This window comes from Adiantum capillus-veneris, chromosome 13 (assembly GCF_014529385.1).
Source record: "Adiantum capillus-veneris isolate H3 chromosome 13, ASM1452938v2, whole genome shotgun sequence".
Lineage (NCBI taxonomy): Eukaryota > Viridiplantae > Streptophyta > Polypodiopsida > Polypodiales > Pteridaceae > Adiantum > Adiantum capillus-veneris.
Genome location: NC_140943.1, coordinates 138,350,021 through 138,359,350, shown reverse-complemented (window position 1 = coordinate 138,359,350; position 9,330 = coordinate 138,350,021). Strand labels below are relative to the sequence as shown.

Sequence of the window (9,330 nt, the reverse complement as noted above, 5' to 3'; positions counted from 1 at the left end):
ATATTGCATAGGCTACCATTCAAAGATTGGGGATGGAAGGCACGAAGGCTTCTTGCCCGCTTCACACACGTACTTGATTGTGACCACAACCGATGGGAAACAAGGGAAAGGGTCACGGCGGCTTTCAAAAACTCCCCGGTATCAATGTTTGGGAAAGGATTGCCTAAGCTTAGTCTTGAGTCGATTGAAATCGAGACTAACTAACTACAAACCATGGTAAACGAAAAAAAAATCGATAGAATATGTGAGAAAGTTGTCCAAAAATTTTATAAATCTTAAAATTTTTGCTAATACTTTTTATTTTTTTCTTTGTGAGGAAGAAATTCAATTAACAATCGCTTAATAAAAGAGACTTTTTCAAACGTTAACACTGACTCGAATCAAGCTATAAAATATAAAAAATATAAAGCCATGTAAAATTATAAAAAAATAAAATAAAAAAATTTATATATATATATATATATATATATATATATATATGTGTATAAAATTTATTAGAATTATGCAAAGTGAAGCTTCACTTTAGCATTCTAAAACAATAGAATGCAAAAAAAACATGTGTGTCTGTGTAAAATTTATGCAAGGTGAAGCTTCACTTTTAACATTCTAAAACAATAGAATTCAAAAAAATTAACGACATGTCAAGATACGAAATGAAAGCTAAGTGTCCATCATGCATCATGCAGTGAAAACAATATAATTCAAGAAAAGGAAAGACATATCACCATGTGAAATGAAAGGAGTTTCCCTAATCCAACACAACATTAAGGGTTTCTTTTAGAAAACCAAAAAAGCTTCTATCTTTGTGGTCTTCATTAGAGGGCTCCCCCATAGGCCCTCTAAAAGCGTTGTAAGAGGACCTTTTAGCTAACCCCTCACTTTTTTTTTGATTTGTTGCTCTTGGTTTCTTCTCCACACATTTTTATATGTATTTTATAACGACAGAGGGAGTGCCTTTTACACACATCGAAAATTGCAAGATGAAAGCTAAAGTTCAAAAATAAGAGAAGCTCCTCTATGTACGATAAAGAGGGAGAGAGAAAGAGAGAGAGAGAGAGAGGCCACCTAAAGCGTTTGACCCTACCAGTGTCTTTTATGAACATGCTAGTCATTGTCGGCACTTGGATGGGAAAAAAGCCCTTGAGTGCCATAGCTCTTTAGCAGGTCTATGGAGGAGAGCTCTTAATGCTCAACGAAAAACAAGTTTCTTGATCTTGCTTTTTAAGGTCAAACTATTGAGGCAACCTTGATTTATGCCCAAATCTAAGGTTTTTAGGGGTGGTTTATGACTAGAATGCCCAAATTTTAACCTTGAAAATTAAAGCCCAATGAAATTACTATTGGGATTTGTCATTCTCAACCAAGGAATTCACACTTCCAACTTGGATCTATAACCATCATTTTTTACAGTTTAACTCTATTCAAAAAAATTTTAAAAAAGCAAAATTTCTCTTTCTACCCCTCTCTTTAACCGATTAATTTGGTTTTTCAATCGGTTCAAGGCTAAGTTGAGGCACACTTTTCCAAAACATTGCTACACACCGATCAAGGCATCGTTTTTTTTTTTCCTTTCTTTTTTCTCTTTGCTTTTCTTTTCCCTTTAAATGCACGTGGAAGCAAAACTGAACTTCCCTCTTCCCTTCCCTTTAGAAGTCCATGGATATCCCAAGATACTACATAATACCAATGAAAAAAAACGTTTGCTAAAGCAAAGAGAAAGAGTAGGTAGTACATAATACTTTGAAAAAAACGTTTGCTAAAGCAACGAAGAGTAAGTTGTCCTTGTAAGACTTTTTCCAACAAAACCATCTTTCTCGTCATCAACCTTGACCCATATGGTGGCACTTTTTCAGACCACCAACTCCGTCTACAATCTATAAGCCCACGTCTCTTGTTATGTTAGTGCTAGTTCACATAGTAGTGAGGTTGGTAAACTACAGCTGAGTTTTCATGGAAGTGTAGTGTGGACGGTGCAACTTGTGTGTGTGTGTGTGTGTGTGTGTGTGTGTGTGTGTGTGTGTGAGAGAGAGAGAGAGAGAGAGAGAGAGTGCAAAAAAAAAAAAGGCTTTTCTCAAATTAAGGCACACTTTGTCATTTCCATTCTGCTCCACCCCCTTCACATAGAGCCAAGCTGCAACCTGTTGGCAACATATTGCCTATATTTTGTTGGAAATACTCCATGTGAACACAAAAATTTGGCAACATGTTGCAAACTAGGTGCCCATGAGAACTGGCTCTTAGCTACCAACTCCGTCTACAATCTATAAGCCCACGTCTCTTGTTATATTAGTGCTAGTTCACATAGTAGTGAGGTTGGTAAACTACAGCTGAGTTTTCATGGAAGTGTAGTGTGGACGGTGCAACTTGTGTGTGTGTGTGTGTGTGTGTGTGTGTGTGTGTGTGTGTGTGTGTGTGTGAGAGAGAGAGAGAGAGAGAGAGAGAGAGAGAGAGAGAGTGCAAAAAAGAAAATGGCTTTTCTCAAATTAAGGCACACTTTGTCATTCCATTCTGCTCCACCCCCTTCCTATAGAGCCAAGCTGCAACCTGTTGGCAACATATTGCCTATATTTTGTTGGAAATACTCCATGTGAACACAAAAATTTGGCAACATGTTGCAAACTAGGTGCCCATGAGAACTGGCTCTTAGCTACTCCTTCAACACAATTGTTTGGGCCCCTCTATCCTCTATCATAATGTCTATGCCCCTCTGTCACATTGCAAGCAAAGGCCTCTGCTACAACTAGCACATTTTACTTTTGTGTTTATTATTGGGTATGATGGCACATTGGAGCTCCGATGCCAAATTGAAGAGCTAACATATGAGTTGAGCATGCATCGTCAAAGAGATGGCAAGCAATAGAATAAGCTTCGCATTAAGGATGGTCTACTCTTGTTGAGTCAAATATTGAGTGGCATATGTGGATGCATGCACCAAGTGTACCCATCCAAAGCTATATAACCATGTATTTGATGATGCTTGATAAGCTAGGTAATTGAATGTTTGACACACATTATAGACCACTAGTATAGCCAGCAGCTTCGCCGCGTCTCTCTCTCTCTCTCTCTCTCTCTCTCTCTCTCTCTCTCTCTCTCTCTCTCTCTCTCTCTCTCTCTCTCTCTCTCTCTGCGTCATTGTGTTCCCGGGTGTTGGAGGCCAAACCCGCCAGTTGAAGGAGAAGCTGACGTGTGGCAAGGGGGAAACCGGAATTTCCTCCCCCTTTATCTTTAGTATAGATGATATGTAAATCTCTATGTTTGGAAAATGAGGTAGTAGGCCCATTACTAGGAGATACCATTTTCAAAGGTTTACTTTTAGCGAGCTTAGGCTTAGGACAAGAGAGTTAGTTATTGTTGGGGTATAAAGCCCAATGTGTTCGCGCAGGTAAGTGGGCCGGCCGCCAGGTATGTACACATATTCTTTTGTAAAAACCTAATAAGAACTCACTATGCTCTACACATTACAGTAGAGCGAGTTCACCATATCGTCGTGCTCTTCTTCTCGCACTCTCTCTCGCGTCACACTTCCGCTCGTACTCCTTCAACTAGTATCAGAGCTCAGATCGAGGCTCAGGGTAGCACTGCAGGAGGCTAGAGTCACCAGCTCAATTTGGAGTGAAATTCGACAGGCGAAGACACGGCCCCAAATCTTGTGGGTGCACCCCTAGGGCTCGGTGTTCTCAGAATTTCATTCTGAGGTCATCTCGGCCACCGTTCGGCTTCGACAAAGTTCTGTGCAGGCCATTTTCGACTACGTGGTCTCGGTGGGTGCATATCCGACTCTGCAAATTTGGGGTTTCGGCCTACGACTGCAGGTGCTGAGGATATCGGCACTCCCAGAGTGCTGATTTATGGCTATCTACACATTGAAGGACGACTCACAGTTCTTGGAAGCGTGTCACATACGACACGGGCACATCTACACACAGACTGTAGGCGACATCCACTAGTTCATCAGGTAGCTTGTGTTTGCTGCTTGATATTCCAGATTTCATCCTGACATTGCAGGTACTTCCACATGGGATGTATTGTCAGAGACGATGTATGTCTGTTGAGGGTTTGCTGGCTGTGAGTCACGCAGCAAACAACCGCCGCAGCGGTTACAGCATATAGTGGGAAATTTGTGGATGTATGACTTTGTGGGAAGTCTATGTACTGTTAGATTTACTGCAGCCTTTGTTGAGGGTCGAGTGAGGTTTTATTGAGCTGGGGGATCCTCGAATGTTGAGATCCTTTCGGTGATACAGGTCTTGGAGCGATCCCTCGAGCACCCTTAGATAGGCAGCTAGGATGTATTGACTGTGACTTAGAAGTTGGGATTGCATCTTTGCTTTACTGCCGTTGAGGCATTGTCGCAATCTATGCTTATAGGACAGTGACAGGACAGTGAGAGACAGTACAGGTGCAGGACAGGTTTACCCGCAGCTTACAGTGTCAAAGAGATAGTGTTTTTTGAGTTGTTTTTTGGGCTGTTTTTTGGTACACCAGAGCCATTTTACAAAGGAGACTCTGCTGAAATTTCATTCTAAATCTGAAGCTTTCTTGGTTCATTTGACAGGTTGATATTGGTTCAGAGGTCAGTTTACAGGGGAAACTCTGCCGAATTTTTCCCAGGAAAGTAAACCACTGTGAAGCGTATCTATGGTTGGATCACAGGACACTGCTCTTTACAATATCAAGAAGCTGGATGGAACCAATAACCCATTGTGAAAGAAGCAGATTTGGCAGGTGTTGGTACAAAAGAAGCAGATAAAACCTATAAAGCTCAAGGGGATACAACCAGAAGATATGGACAAAGATGAATGGAGCAAAATGGATGAATTGGCACTTTCTACCATTATGTTGACTTTGACAAAAAGCGTTTACTTCAATGTAGCAAACGAGATGTCGGCTTATCAAGCATGGATAAAGCTGAGTGATCTTTATGAGAAGCAGAGTGCAGCTTCACACGTATACTGGCTTAAGAAGCTTGTTGACTTGAAGATGAAAGAAGGGACCCCTATGTCCAATCATCTGAATGAATTCAACACCATCTACAGTCAGTTGTCAGCTCAAGGTGTCAACTTTGATGAACCTGTTAGAGCTATGTTCCTCTTTATCACATTGCCGGAAAGTTGGGACACTTTTCGCACAGCTTTGAGTAATTCTGCACCTCCAGATGGTTTGAACATAGCAGGTGTAGAAGGAAGTCTGCTTACTGAAGAAACCAATAGAAAGACAATGGACAAAGGCAAAGGAACAGCCTTAGTTGTCAGGGGAAGGACCAAAGAAAAGTACAAAGGTGGAAAGAGGAATCAGTCTCGTAGCAAGTCCCGCAGTGCTAAAGGCAAGAGTGACATAGAATGCTACCATTGTGGCAAGAAGGGTCACATGAAAAGAGACTGCACAGAATGGAAAGCAGAAAAAAGCAAAGGGAAAGCTGAAGATCATGGTGAGAAGAACAAGTCCTCAGTGAAGATTCAAGAAATAAATGTGACAAAATATGTTGCAGAGGATGACAGTCTGGTGTCAGGAGGCATCTACTTCTTGAAGAATACAATGGACTCAGCTCTTCTTACAGCATCTGATGGAAATGCATTGAGTGACTGGATTATAGACTCAGGGGCATCACTTCATGTGTCTCCAAACAAGGAGTGGTTTACCTCTTATGTGACCACTAAAGATCATGTTCGGCTAGGCAATGGGCAGACATGTGAGATTTTAGGTGTTGGAGATGTTCAATTGAAGTTTCAGAATGGCTCTTCTTTCACGCTGAAGAATGTGAGACATGTTCCCGCAATTACAAAGAGCTTGATCAGCACAGGTTTACTTGATGATGTTGGCTACGTCACCACTTTTGGACAGAGCATGTGGAAGATATCCAAGGGTTCTATGACAGTAGCACATGGAGTAAAGTCTGGAGGACTTTACATGATTTATGTATCAAATGTCTCTAAAAATGTAATCAATGTAACCGAACATCCGAACGTTTCTTTGAGGTATAGCCGGTTAGGACATATGTCCAAGAAGGGAATGGAAATCTTGTCTCGTTCTGGTTATTTGCCTGGCTTTTCATTTAATGATTTTGAATTCTGTGAACATTGTCTGTATGGTAAGCAAACACAGCAGCCAAATAAGCATAGAAGCAGTAGAAGAGATACACAGTTGGCACTTGTTCATAGTGATTTGTGTGGACCTATGCCTAACCTATCTCTAGGGGGAGCTTCTTACTTTATGACATTTATAGATGATTACTCGAGGAACGTATGGGTTTACTTTCTCAACCACAAGGATGAAGCGTTTAGCGTTTTCAAAACGTTTGTGAAACTTGTGGAGAATCAGAGTGGCAAGAAGCTTAAATGCTTACGCACTAACAATGGTGGAGAGTATGTTTCAAAGGCCTTTCAGGACTTTTGTGAGTCAAAAGGTATAAAACGTGAACTTACTACTCCTTACAATCCTCCTCAAAATGGTGTTGCTGAGAGGATGAATAGGATCATACATGAAAAGGTCAGAAGTATGTTGCTTAATGCGCAGCTGCCAAATGGGTTTTGGGTTGAAGCTGTATCAACAGCTGTTCATCTTGTAAATAGATCTCCTAGCAAGGTTTTGCAGAAGGATTCAGTGCCAGAGATGGTATGGTCAGGCAAAATGCCCTCATACAAGCATCTCAGAGTCTTTGGCTGTGAAGCATATACTGATGTTCCAAAGGAATTTAGGAACAAACTTGAGCCAAAGAGTAGAAAGTGCATCTTTTTTAGGCTATGGTGATTCTGGTGAGATGGGGTACAGACCTTGGGATCCTGAATCCAGAAAGGTTGTCTGCAACAATGATGTTCACTTTAATGAATCCAAATATCATTCTAAACCAGAGAGGGTTGAGGAGATTAGAAGAGTTGTCGTCCAAGAAGATGGACCTACACCTACAAGACAAAATGTCAGGGCTCAAGAGGAGCAAGGACAGGATAGATTGGAACCACAGGTTGTGGCTGAGCCTGAGCCACCTATTGTGCGTAGATCTGGACGTATCACGCAACCTCATGATAGGTTTGTTCCATCTATGAACTATGTCATGTTCACTGATTGCAATGAGCCTTCATGTTACAAGGAAGCAGTGCAAATGAAGGACTCCGGGAATTGGCAATTGGCCATGCAGTCAGAGATGACAGCTCTGCATAAAAACCAGACAGAAGCTAGTTAAATTACCACAGGGCAAAATGGCTCTACCTTGTAAATGGGTTTACAGGTATAAGATCACCGCTCATGATAGTCAGCCAAAGTACAAAGCAAGGCTTGTTTCCAAGGGCTTTAAGCAAGAACAAGGCATTGACTTTGATGAAGTCTTCTCTCCGGTGGTCAAGATGACTACATTGAGATGCTTTCTTGCATTGGTTGCCATATTAGATTTGGTGTTGCACCAAATGGATGTCAAGACAGCGTTCTTGCATGGTGATTTAGATGTGGAAATTTACATGTAGCAGTCAGAAGGGTTTGTTGAGAAAGGCAAGGAAGATTTGGTATGCCAGTTGTTAAAGAGCCTTTATGGCTTAAAACAATCACCGAGGGCATGGTACCATAAGTTCCACAAGTTTATGCTTTCTCAAGGCTACAAACGTAGTGAGTTCGATCACTGTCTATATACAAAGAAGGCTAAGGATGGCAGTTGGCTGATCCTTATTTTGTATGTGGATGACATGTTGATTGCTGGCAAGCACTTGGAAGAAATTTCAGCTTTGAAGTCAAAGATGGCAAAATCATTTGACATGAAAGACATGGGTGAGGCAAGTCATATACTTGGTATGCGCATTGAGAGAGACAGATCAAAGAAGTTGATTTGGTTATCTCAAACAGAGTATATTGACAAGGTTTTGCAACGTTTCAATATGGAGAAGGGAAAGGCATTGAGTGTTCCATTGCCACCATATGTGAAACTTAGCAAACAAGATTGTCCTGTGTTTGAGGAAGAACGGGCTGAAATGGATAAGATTCCATATGCGTCTGCAGTGGGTAGTTTAATGTATGCAAAGATTGCTACTCGCCCAGACATTGCATTTGTAGTGGGAGTAGTAAGTTGATACATGTCAAACCCAGGCAAGAAACATTGGGAGGCAGTGAAAGGAATATTGAGATACCTGAAAGCTACAAAGAGTATGCGTATATGCTATGGGATTCTGGAGCTAAGTGTAAAGGGTTTTACAGACTCAGATTATGCAGGTGACTTAGACAACCGAAGGTCTACGTCAGGGTATGTCTTTACATTGGCTGGTGGAGCAGTATCTGGCGTTCTGGATTACAAGATTGTGTTACTCCGTCTACTACAGAGGCTGAATATGTTGCAGCATCAGAGGCATGCAAAGAATCAATTTGGCTTAATCGACTAGTAACAGATTTGGGAATCAAAGAAGAGATGCCTGTGGTATATTGTGATAGTCAAAGTGCTATACAATTGGCTCGCAATCCAGTTTATCACTCAAAGACAAAGCATGTGGATGTGAAGTATCATTTCATCAGGGAAATGCTCGAGGATAAGCAACTTCAACTTGTCAAAGTTCACACCACAGAAAATCCTGCTGATCTAGTTACAAAAGGACTTCCCTCAGAGAGCTTTGCGCATTTTCGCAAGCAATTAGGTGTAGGGTAGTACATCACTTCTCTACATCTCTTGTATATTAGCTTGTGGTATCAGAGCTAATATACAAGAGTAGTAGCTTCTCTCACACTTAAAGTACCACATTGGACTTTAAGTGGGAGGTTGTTGGGGTATAAAGCCCAATGTGGTCGCCCAGGTAAGTGGGCGGGTCGCCAGGTATGTACACATATTCTTTTGTAAAAACCTAATAAGAACTCACTATGCTCTACACATTACAGTAGAGCGAGTTCACCATATCGTCGTGCTCTTCTTTTCGCACTCTCTCTCGCGTCACACTTCTGCTCGTAGTCCTTCAGTTATTCCATGCAATTAAGGCTCATGTCAAATGAGACAAAAACAATCATTAATAGCTACTCAATTGTGGCCGAAAGAATTTTGCACAGGCCAAAAATTGTAACCCTTCCCCCCCTTCCTTTGTTGCTAGCCTTGCACACACCGGGCAAATTTATAGTAGCCCTTCCTAAAGACGGATAGGTTGCTCGATTGGCCCCGTCCTAAGAAAGGGCTTATTTTTGCAAAGCCTTCCTAGAGAAGGGAAACTACTAAAAGTGCCTTGCAGTGATTGAGTTGTACCTAGGGGCCTAGGGCATATGCCATGGACTTTGAGAGCCATCTTATTTTGAAGGTTGTTCAAGCATGCACATTAAATGTTTTCCTTTGTAGGTCAATTTTTAAAGCACTGAAAGTGTGCATGCACCTTAAAA

General features: G+C 41.4%; 1 protein-coding gene across 1 annotated transcript in view; it reads right to left on the bottom strand.

The window, feature by feature from the left end:
• The window catches only part of LOC147444941 (uncharacterized), a 772-nt gene extending 693 nt beyond the window's left edge, over positions 1–79 (bottom strand). Inside the window, exon 1 of the mRNA XM_086527444.1 lies at positions 1–79. This exon is cut by the window's left edge and continues 693 nt beyond it. The gene's annotated coding sequence lies outside the window, so the exon portion shown is untranslated.
• Between the last annotated feature and the right edge of the window lie 9,251 nt (positions 80–9,330).